We start from the raw sequence: 9,213 nt of genomic DNA on the forward strand, positions 1-9,213 counted from the left end.
GGAGAGACAGAGAGCAGGGAGAGACAGAGAGAGCGAAGGGGAGAGCGGGGAGAGACAGAGAGAGCGAGGGGGGGAGACAGAGAGTGAGGGGGAGAGACGAAAGCGGGAAGAGACAGAGAGTGAGGGGGAGAGACAGAGAGAGCGAGGGGTAGAGACAGAGAGTGAGGGGGAGAGACAGAGAGAGCGGGGAATGACAGAGAGTGAGGGGGAGAGACAGAGAGAGCGGGGAGAGACAGAGTGAGCGGGAGAGACAGAGAGAGCGGACAGAGACAGAGTGAGGGGGAGAGACAGAGTGAGGGGGAGAGACAGAGAGAGCGGGGAAAGACAGAGAGTGAGGGGGAGAGACAGAGAGAGCGGACAGAGACAGAGAGTGAGTGGGATAGACAGAGAGAGCGGGGAGAGACAGAGAGTGAGGGGAGAGACAAGAGAGCGGGGGAGCGACAGAGAGTGAGGGGGAGAGACAGAGAGAGCGGGGGGACATAGAGAGTGAGGGGGAGAGACAAGAGAGCGGGAGAGCGACAGAGAGTGAGGGGGATAGACAGAGAGAGTGAGGGGGGAGACAGAGAGTGACGGGGAGAGGCTAGTGAGTGGGGCAGCGACAGAGCGAGGGGAGAGACAGAGAGAGCGAGGGGGAGAGACAGAGAGTGGGGGGAGCGACAGAGAGAGCGAGGGGGAGAGACAGATAGTGAGGGGGAGAGACAGAGAGAGCGGGGAGAGACAGAGAGTGAGGGGGAGAGACAGGGAGAGCGGACAGAGACAGAGAGTGAGGAGGAGAGACAGAGAGAGCGGAGAGAGACAGAGAGTGAGGGGGAGAGACAGAGAGAGCGGGGAATGACAGAGAGCGAGGGGGAGAGACAGAGAGAGCGAGGGGGAGAGACAGAGAGTGGGGGGAGCGACAGAGTGAGCGGGGGGGAGAAACAGAGAGTGAGGGGGAGAGACAAGAGAGTGGGGGACGACAGAGAGTGAGGGGGAGAGTCAGAGAGAGCGGACAGAGATAGAGAGTGAGGGGGAGAGACAGAGAGAGGGGAGAGAGACAGAGAGTGAGGGGGAGAGTCAAAAGAGCGGGGGAGCGACAGAGAGTGAGGGGGAGAGACAGAGAGAGGGGAGAGAGACAGAGAGTGAGGGGGAGAGACAAGAGAGCGGGGAGAGACATAGAGATCGGGGAGAGACAGAGAGTGAGGGGGAGAGACAGAGAGAGCGAGGGGGAGAGACAGAGAGAGCGAGGGGGAGAGACAGAGAGAGCGAGGGGGAGAGACAGAGAGTGGGGGGTGCGACAGAGAGAGCGAGGGGGAGAGACAGAGAGTCAGGGGGAGAGACAAGAGAGCGGGGGACGACAGAGAGTGAGGGGGAGAGACAGAGAGAGCGGGGAGAGACAGAGTGAGCGGGAGAGACAGAGAGAGCGGACAGAGACAGAGTGAGGGGGAGAGACAGAGAGAGCGGAGAGACAGAGAGTGAGGGGGCGAGGCAAGAGAGCGGGGGAGCGACAGAGCGAGGGGGAGAGACAGAGAGAGCGAGGGGGGAGACAGAGAGTGAGGGGGAGAGGCAAGAGAGCGGGGGAGCGACAGAGAGTGAGGGGGAGAGACAAGAGAGCGGGGGAGAGACAGAGAGTGAGGGGGATAGACAGAGAGAGCGAGGGGGGGGAGAGAGAGTGAGGGGGAGAGACAAGAGAGCGGACGAGCGACAAAATGTGAGGGGGATAGACAGAGAGAACGGGTGAGCGACAGAGCTAGGGGGTGAGCCAGAGAGAGCGGGGAGAGACAGAGAGACCGAGGGGGAGGGACAGAGAGAGCGGGGAGAGACAGAGAGCAGGGAGAGACAGAGAGAGCGAAGGGGAGAGCGGGGAGAGACAGAGAGAGCGAGGGGGGGAGACAGAGAGTGAGGGGGAGAGACGAAAGCGGGAAGAGACAGAGAGTGAGGGGGAGAGACAGAGAGAGCGAGGGGTAGAGACAGAGAGTGAGGGGGAGAGACAGAGAGAGCGGGGAATGACAGAGAGTGAGGGGGAGAGACAGAGAGAGCGGGGAGAGACAGAGTGAGCGGGAGAGACAGAGAGAGCGGACAGAGACAGAGTGAGGGGGAGAGACAGAGTGAGGGGGAGAGACAGAGTGAGGGGGAGAGACAGAGAGAGCGGGGAAAGACAGAGAGTGAGGGGGAGAGACAGAGAGAGCGGACAGAGACAGAGAGTGAGTGGGATAGACAGAGAGAGCGGGGAGAGACAGAGAGTGAGGGGAGAGACAAGAGAGCGGGGGAGCGACAGAGAGTGAGGGGGAGAGACAGAGAGAGCGGGGGGACATAGAGAGTGAGGGGGAGAAACAAGAGAGCGGGAGAGCGACAGAGAGTGAGGGGGATAGACAGAGAGAGTGAGGGGGGAGACAGAGAGTGACGGGGAGAGGCTAGTGAGTGGGGCAGCGACAGAGCGAGGGGAGAGACAGAGAGAGCGAGGGGGAGAGACAGAGAGTGGGGGGAGCGACAGAGAGAGCGAGGGGGAGAGACAGATAGTGAGGGGGAGAGACAGAGAGAGCGGGGAGAGACAGAGAGTGAGGGGGAGAGACAGGGAGAGCGGACAGAGACAGAGAGTGAGGAGGAGAGACAGAGAGAGCGGAGAGAGACAGAGAGTGAGGGGGAGAGACAGAGAGAGCGGGGAATGACAGAGAGCGAGGGGGAGAGACAGAGAGAGCGAGGGGGAGAGACAGAGAGTGGGGGGAGCGACAGAGTGAGCGGGGGGGAGAAACAGAGAGTGAGGGGGAGAGACAAGAGAGTGGGGGACGACAGAGAGTGAGGGGGAGAGTCAGAGAGAGTGGACAGAGATAGAGAGTGAGGGGGAGAGACAGAGAGAGGGGAGAGAGACAGAGAGTGAGGGGGAGAGTCAAAAGAGCGGGGGAGCGACAGAGAGTGAGGGGGAGAGACAGAGAGAGGGGAGAGAGACAGAGAGTGAGGGGGAGAGACAAGAGAGCGGGGAGAGACATAGAGATCGGGGAGAGACAGAGAGTGAGGGGGAGAGACAGAGAGAGCGAGGGGGAGAGACAGAGAGAGCGAGGGGGAGAGACAGAGAGTGGGGGGTGCGACAGAGAGAGCGAGGGGGAGAGACAGAGAGTCAGGGGGAGAGACAAGAGAGCGGGGGACGACAGAGAGTGAGGGGGAGAGACAGAGAGAGTGGGGAGAGACAGAGAGTGAGGGGGAGACAGAGAGTGAGGGTGGAGAGACAAGAGAGCGGGGGAGCGACAGAGAGTGAGTGGGATAGACAGAGAGTGAGGGGGAGAGACAAGAGAGCGGGGGAGCGACCGAGAGTGAGGGGGAGAGACAGAGAGAGCGGGGGGACATAGAGAGTGAGGGGGAGAGACAAGAGAGCGGGGGAGCGACAGAGAGTGAGGGGGATAGACAGAGAGAGCGAGGGGGGGGAGACAGAGAGTGAGGGGGAGAGGCAAGAGAGCGGGGGAGCGACAGAGCGAGGGGGAGAGACAGAGAGAGCGAGGGGGGAGACAGAGAGTGAGGGGGAGAGGCAAGAGAGCGGGGGAGGCACAGAGAGTGAGGGGGAGAGACAAGAGAGCGGGGGAGAGACAGAGAGTGAGGGGGATAGACAGAGAGAGCGAGGGGGGGAGAGAGAGTGAGGGGGAAAGACAAGAGAGCGGACGAGCGACAGAAAGTGAGGGGGATAGACAGAGAGAACGGGTGAGCGACAGAGCTAGGGGGTGAGCCAGAGAGAGCGGGGAGAGACAGAGAGACCGAGGGGGAGGGACAGAGAGAGCGGGAAGAGACAGAGAGTGAGGGGAGAGACAAGAGAGCGGGGGAGCGACAGAGAGTGAGGGGGAGAGACAGAGAGAGCGGGGGGACATAGAGAGTGAGGGGGAGAGACAAGAGAGCGGGAGAACGACAGAGAGTGAGGGGGATAGACAGAGAGAGTGAGGGGGGAGACAGAGAGTGAGGGGGAGAGGCTAGTGAGCGGGGGAGCGACAGAGCGAGGGGAGAGACAGAGAGAGCGAGGGGGAGAGACAGAGAGTGGGGGGGAGCGACAGAGAGAGCGAGGGGGAGAGACAGAGAGTCAGGGGGAGAGACAGAGAGAGCGGGGAGAGACAGAGAGTGAGGGGGAGAGACAGAGAGAGCGGACAGAGACAGAGAGTGAGGGGCAGAGACAGAGAGAGCGGAGAGAGACAGAGAGTGAGGGGGAGAGACAGAGAGAGCGGGGAATGACAGAGAGCGAGGGGGAGAGACAGAGAGTGGGGGGAGCGACAGAGAGAGCGGGGGGAGACAGAGAGAGGGGAGAGAGACAGAGAGTGAGGGGGAGAGACAAGAGAGCGGGGAGAGACATAGAGATCGGGGAGAGACAGAGAGTGAGGGGGAGAGACAGAGAGAGCGAGGGGGAGAGACAGAGAGAGCGAGGGGGAGAGACAGAGAGTGGGGGGAGCGACAGAGAGAGCGAGGGGGAGAGACAGAGAGTCAGGGGGAGAGACAAGAGAGCGGGGGACGACAGAGAGTGAGGGGGAGAGACAGAGAGAGTGGGGAGAGACAGAGTGAGCGGGAGAGACAGAGAGAGCGGACAGAGACAGAGTGAGGGGGAGAGACAGAGAGAGCGGAGAGACAGAGAGTGAGGGGGCGAGTCAAGAGAGCGGGGGAGCGACAGAGAGTGAGGGGGAGAGACAGAGAGAGCGGGGGGGAGACAGAGAGTGAGGGTGGAGAGACAAGAGAGCGGGGGAGCGACAGAGAGTGAGTGGGATAGACAGAGAGTGAGGGGGAGAGACAAGAGAGCGGGGGAGCGACAGAGAGTGAGGGGGAGAGACAGAGAGAGCGGGGGGACATAGAGAGTGAGGGGGAGAGACAAGAGAGCGGGGGAGCGACAGAGAGTGAGGGGGATAGACAGAGAGAGCGAGGGGGGGGAGACAGAGAGTGAGGGGGAGAGGCAAGAGAGCGGGGGAGCGACAGAGCGAGGGGGAGAGACAGAGAGAGCGAGGGGGGAGACAGAGAGTGAGGGGAAGAGGCAAGAGAGCGGGGGAGGCACAGAGAGTGAGGGGGAGAGACAAGAGAGCGGGGGAGAGACAGAGAGTGAGGGGGATTGACAGAGAGAGCGAGGGAGGGAGAGAGAGTGAGGGGGAGAGACAAGAGAGCGGGAGAACGACAGAGAGTGAGGGGGATAGACAGAGAGAGCGAGGGAGGGAGAGAGAGTGAGGGGGAAAGACAAGAGAGCGGACGAGCGACAGAAAGTGAGGGGGATAGACAGAGAGAACGGGTGAGCGACAGAGCTAGGGGGTGAGCCAGAGAGAGCGGGGAGAGACAGAGAGTGAGGGGAGAGACAAGAGAGCGGGGGAGCGACAGAGAGTGAGGGGGAGAGACAGAGAGAGCGGGGGGACATAGAGAGTGAGGGGGAGAGACAAGAGAGCGGGAGAACGACAGAGAGTGAGGGGGATAGACAGAGAGAGTGAGGGGGGAGACAGAGAGTGAGGGGGAGAGGCTAGTGAGCGGGGGAGCGACAGAGCGAGGGGAGAGACAGAGAGAGCGAGGGGGAGAGACAGAGAGTGGGGGGAGCGACAGAGAGAGCGAGGGGGAGAGACAGAGAGTGGGGGGAGAGACAGAGAGAGCGGGGAGAGACAGAGAGTGAGGGGGAGAGACAGAGAGAGCGGACAGAGACAGAGAGTGAGGGGGAGAGACAGAGAGAGCGGAGAGAGACAGAGAGTGAGGGGGAGAGACAGAGAGAGCGGGGAATGACAGAGAGCGAGGGGGAGAGACAGAGAGTGGGGGGAGCGACAGAGAGAGCGGGGGGGAGAAACAGAGAGTGAGGGGGAGAGACAAGAGAGTGGGGGACGACAGAGAGTGAGGGGGAGAGACAGAGAGAGCGGACAGAGATAGAGAGTGAGGGGGAGAGACAGAGAGAGGGGAGAGAGACAGAGAGTGAGGGGGAGAGTCAAAAGAGCGGGGGAGCGACAGAGAGTGAGGGGGAGAGACAGAGAGAGGGGAGAGAGACAGAGAGTGAGGGGGAGAGACAAGAGAGCGGGGAGAGACATAGAGATCGGGGAGAGACAGAGAGTGAGGGGGAGAGACAGAGAGAGCGAGGGGGAGAGACAGAGAGAGCGAGGGGGAGAGACAGAGAGTGGGGGGAGCGACAGAGAGAGCGAGGGGGAGAGACAGAGAGTCAGGGGGAGAGACAAGAGAGCGGGGGACGACAGAGAGTGAGGGGGAGAGACAGAGAGAGTGGGGAGAGACAGAGTGAGCGGGAGAGACAGAGAGAGCGGACAGAGACAGAGTGAGGGGGAGAGACAGAGAGAGCGGAGAGACAGAGAGTGAGGGGGCGAGTCAAGAGAGCGGGGGAGCGACAGAGAGTGAGGGGGAGAGACAGAGAGAGCGGGGGGGAGACAGAGAGTGAGGGTGGAGAGACAAGAGAGCGGGGGAGCGACAGAGAGTGAGTGGGATAGACAGAGAGTGAGGGGGAGAGACAAGAGAGCGGGGGAGCGACAGAGAGTGAGGGGGAGAGACAGAGAGAGCGGGGGGACATAGAGAGTGAGGGGGAGAGACAAGAGAGCGGGGGAGCGACAGAGAGTGAGGGGGATAGACAGAGAGAGCGAGGGGGGGGAGACAGAGAGTGAGGGGGAGAGGCAAGAGAGCGGGGGAGCGACAGAGCGAGGGGGAGAGACAGAGAGAGCGAGGGGGGAGACAGAGAGTGAGGGGAAGAGGCAAGAGAGCGGGGGAGGCACAGAGAGTGAGGGGGAGAGACAAGAGAGCGGGGGAGAGACAGAGAGTGAGGGGGATTGACAGAGAGAGCGAGGGAGGGAGAGAGAGTGAGGGGGAGAGACAGAGAGAGCGGGGGGGAGACAGAGAGTGAGGGTGGAGAGACAAGAGAGCGGGGGAGCGACAGAGAGTGAGTGGGATAGACAGAGAGTGAGGGGGAGAGACAAGAGAGCGGGGGAGCGACAGAGAGTGAGGGGGAGAGACAGAGAGAGCGGGGGGACATAGAGAGTGAGGGGGAGAGACAAGAGAGCGGGGGAGCGACAGAGAGTGAGGGGAAGAGGCAAGAGAGCGGGGGAGGCACAGAGAGTGAGGGGGAGAGACAAGAGAGCGGGGGAGAGACAGAGAGTGAGGGGGATTGACAGAGAGAGCGAGGGAGGGAGAGAGAGTGAGGGGGAGAGACAGAGAGAGCGGGGGGGAGACAGAGAGTGAGGGTGGAGAGACAAGAGAGCGGGGGAGCGACAGAGAGTGAGTGGGATAGACAGAGAGTGAGGGGGAGAGACAAGAGAGCGGGGGAGCGACAGAGAGTGAGGGGGAGAGACAGAGAGAGCGGGGGGACATAGAGAGTGAGGGGGAGAGACAAGAGAGCGGGGGAGCGACAGAGAGTGAGGGGGATAGACAGAGAGAGCGAGGGGGGGGAGACAGAGAGTGAGGGGGAGAGGCAAGAGAGCGGGGGAGCGACAGAGCGAGGGGGAGAGACAGAGAGAGCGAGGGGGGAGACAGAGAGTGAGGGGAAGAGGCAAGAGAGCGGGGGAGGCACAGAGAGTGAGGGGGAGAGACAAGAGAGCGGGGGAGAGACAGAGAGTGAGGGGGATTGACAGAGAGAGCGAGGGAGGGAGAGAGAGTGAGGGGGAGAGACAAGAGAGCGGGGAGAACGACAGAGAGTGAGGGGGATAGACAGAGAGAGCGAGGGAGGGAGAGAGAGTGAGGGGGAAAGACAAGAGAGCGGACGAGCGACAGAAAGTGAGGGGGATAGACAGAGAGAACGGGTGAGCGACAGAGCTAGGGGGTGAGCCAGAGAGAGCGGGGAGAGACAGAGAGTGAGGGGAGAGACAAGAGAGCGGGGGAGCGACAGAGAGTGAGGGGGAGAGACAGAGAGAGCGGGGGGACATAGAGAGTGAGGGGGAGAGACAAGAGAGCGGGAGAACGACAGAGAGTGAGGGGGATAGACAGAGAGAGTGAGGGGGGAGACAGAGAGTGAGGGGGAGAGGCTAGTGAGCGGGGGAGCGACAGAGCGAGGGGAGAGACAGAGAGAGCGAGGGGGAGAGACAGAGAGTGGGGGGAGCGACAGAGAGAGCGAGGGGGAGAGACAGAGAGTGGGGGGAGAGACAGAGAGAGCGGGGAGAGACAGAGAGTGAGGGGGAGAGACAGAGAGAGCGGACAGAGACAGAGAGTGAGGGGGAGAGACAGAGAGAGCGGAGAGAGACAGAGAGTGAGGGGGAGAGACAGAGAGAGCGGGGAATGACAGAGAGCGAGGGGGAGAGACAGAGAGTGGGGGGAGCGACAGAGAGAGCGGGGGGGAGAAACAGAGAGTGAGGGGGAGAGACAAGAGAGTGGGGGACGACAGAGAGTGAGGGGGAGAGACAGAGAGAGCGGACAGAGATAGAGAGTGAGGGGGAGAGACAGAGAGAGGGGAGAGAGACAGAGAGTGAGGGGGAGAGTCAAAAGAGCGGGGGAGCGACAGAGAGTGAGGGGGAGAGACAGAGAGAGGGGAGAGAGACAGAGAGTGAGGGGGAGAGACAAGAGAGCGGGGAGAGACATAGAGATCGGGGAGAGACAGAGAGTGAGGGGGAGAGACAGAGAGAGCGAGGGGGAGAGACAGAGAGAGCGAGGGGGAGAGACAGAGAGTGGGGGGAGCGACAGAGAGAGCGAGGGGGAGAGACAGAGAGTCAGGGGGAGAGACAAGAGAGCGGGGGACGACAGAGAGTGAGGGGGAGAGACAGAGAGAGTGGGGAGAGACAGAGTGAGCGGGAGAGACAGAGAGAGCGGACAGAGACAGAGTGAGGGGGAGAGACAGAGAGAGCGGAGAGACAGAGAGTGAGGGGGCGAGTCAAGAGAGCGGGGGAGCGACAGAGAGTGAGGGGGAGAGACAGAGAGAGCGGGGGGGAGACAGAGAGTGAGGGTGGAGAGACAAGAGAGCGGGGGAGCGACAGAGAGTGAGTGGGATAGACAGAGAGTGAGGGGGAGAGACAAGAGAGCGGGGGAGCGACAGAGAGTGAGGGGGAGAGACAGAGAGAGCGGGGGGACATAGAGAGTGAGGGGGAGAGACAAGAGAGCGGGGGAGCGACAGAGAGTGAGGGGGATAGACAGAGAGAGCGAGGGGGGGGAGACAGAGAGTGAGGGGGAGAGGCAAGAGAGCGGGGGAGCGACAGAGCGAGGGGGAGAGACAGAGAGAGCGAGGGGGGAGACAGAGAGTGAGGGGAAGAGGCAAGAGAGCGGGGGAGGCACAGAGAGTGAGGGGGAGAGACAAGAGAGCGGGGGAGAGACAGAGAGTGAGGGGGATTG

Source organism: Scyliorhinus torazame, chromosome 16, assembly GCF_047496885.1.
Source record: "Scyliorhinus torazame isolate Kashiwa2021f chromosome 16, sScyTor2.1, whole genome shotgun sequence".
NCBI lineage: Eukaryota > Metazoa > Chordata > Chondrichthyes > Carcharhiniformes > Scyliorhinidae > Scyliorhinus > Scyliorhinus torazame.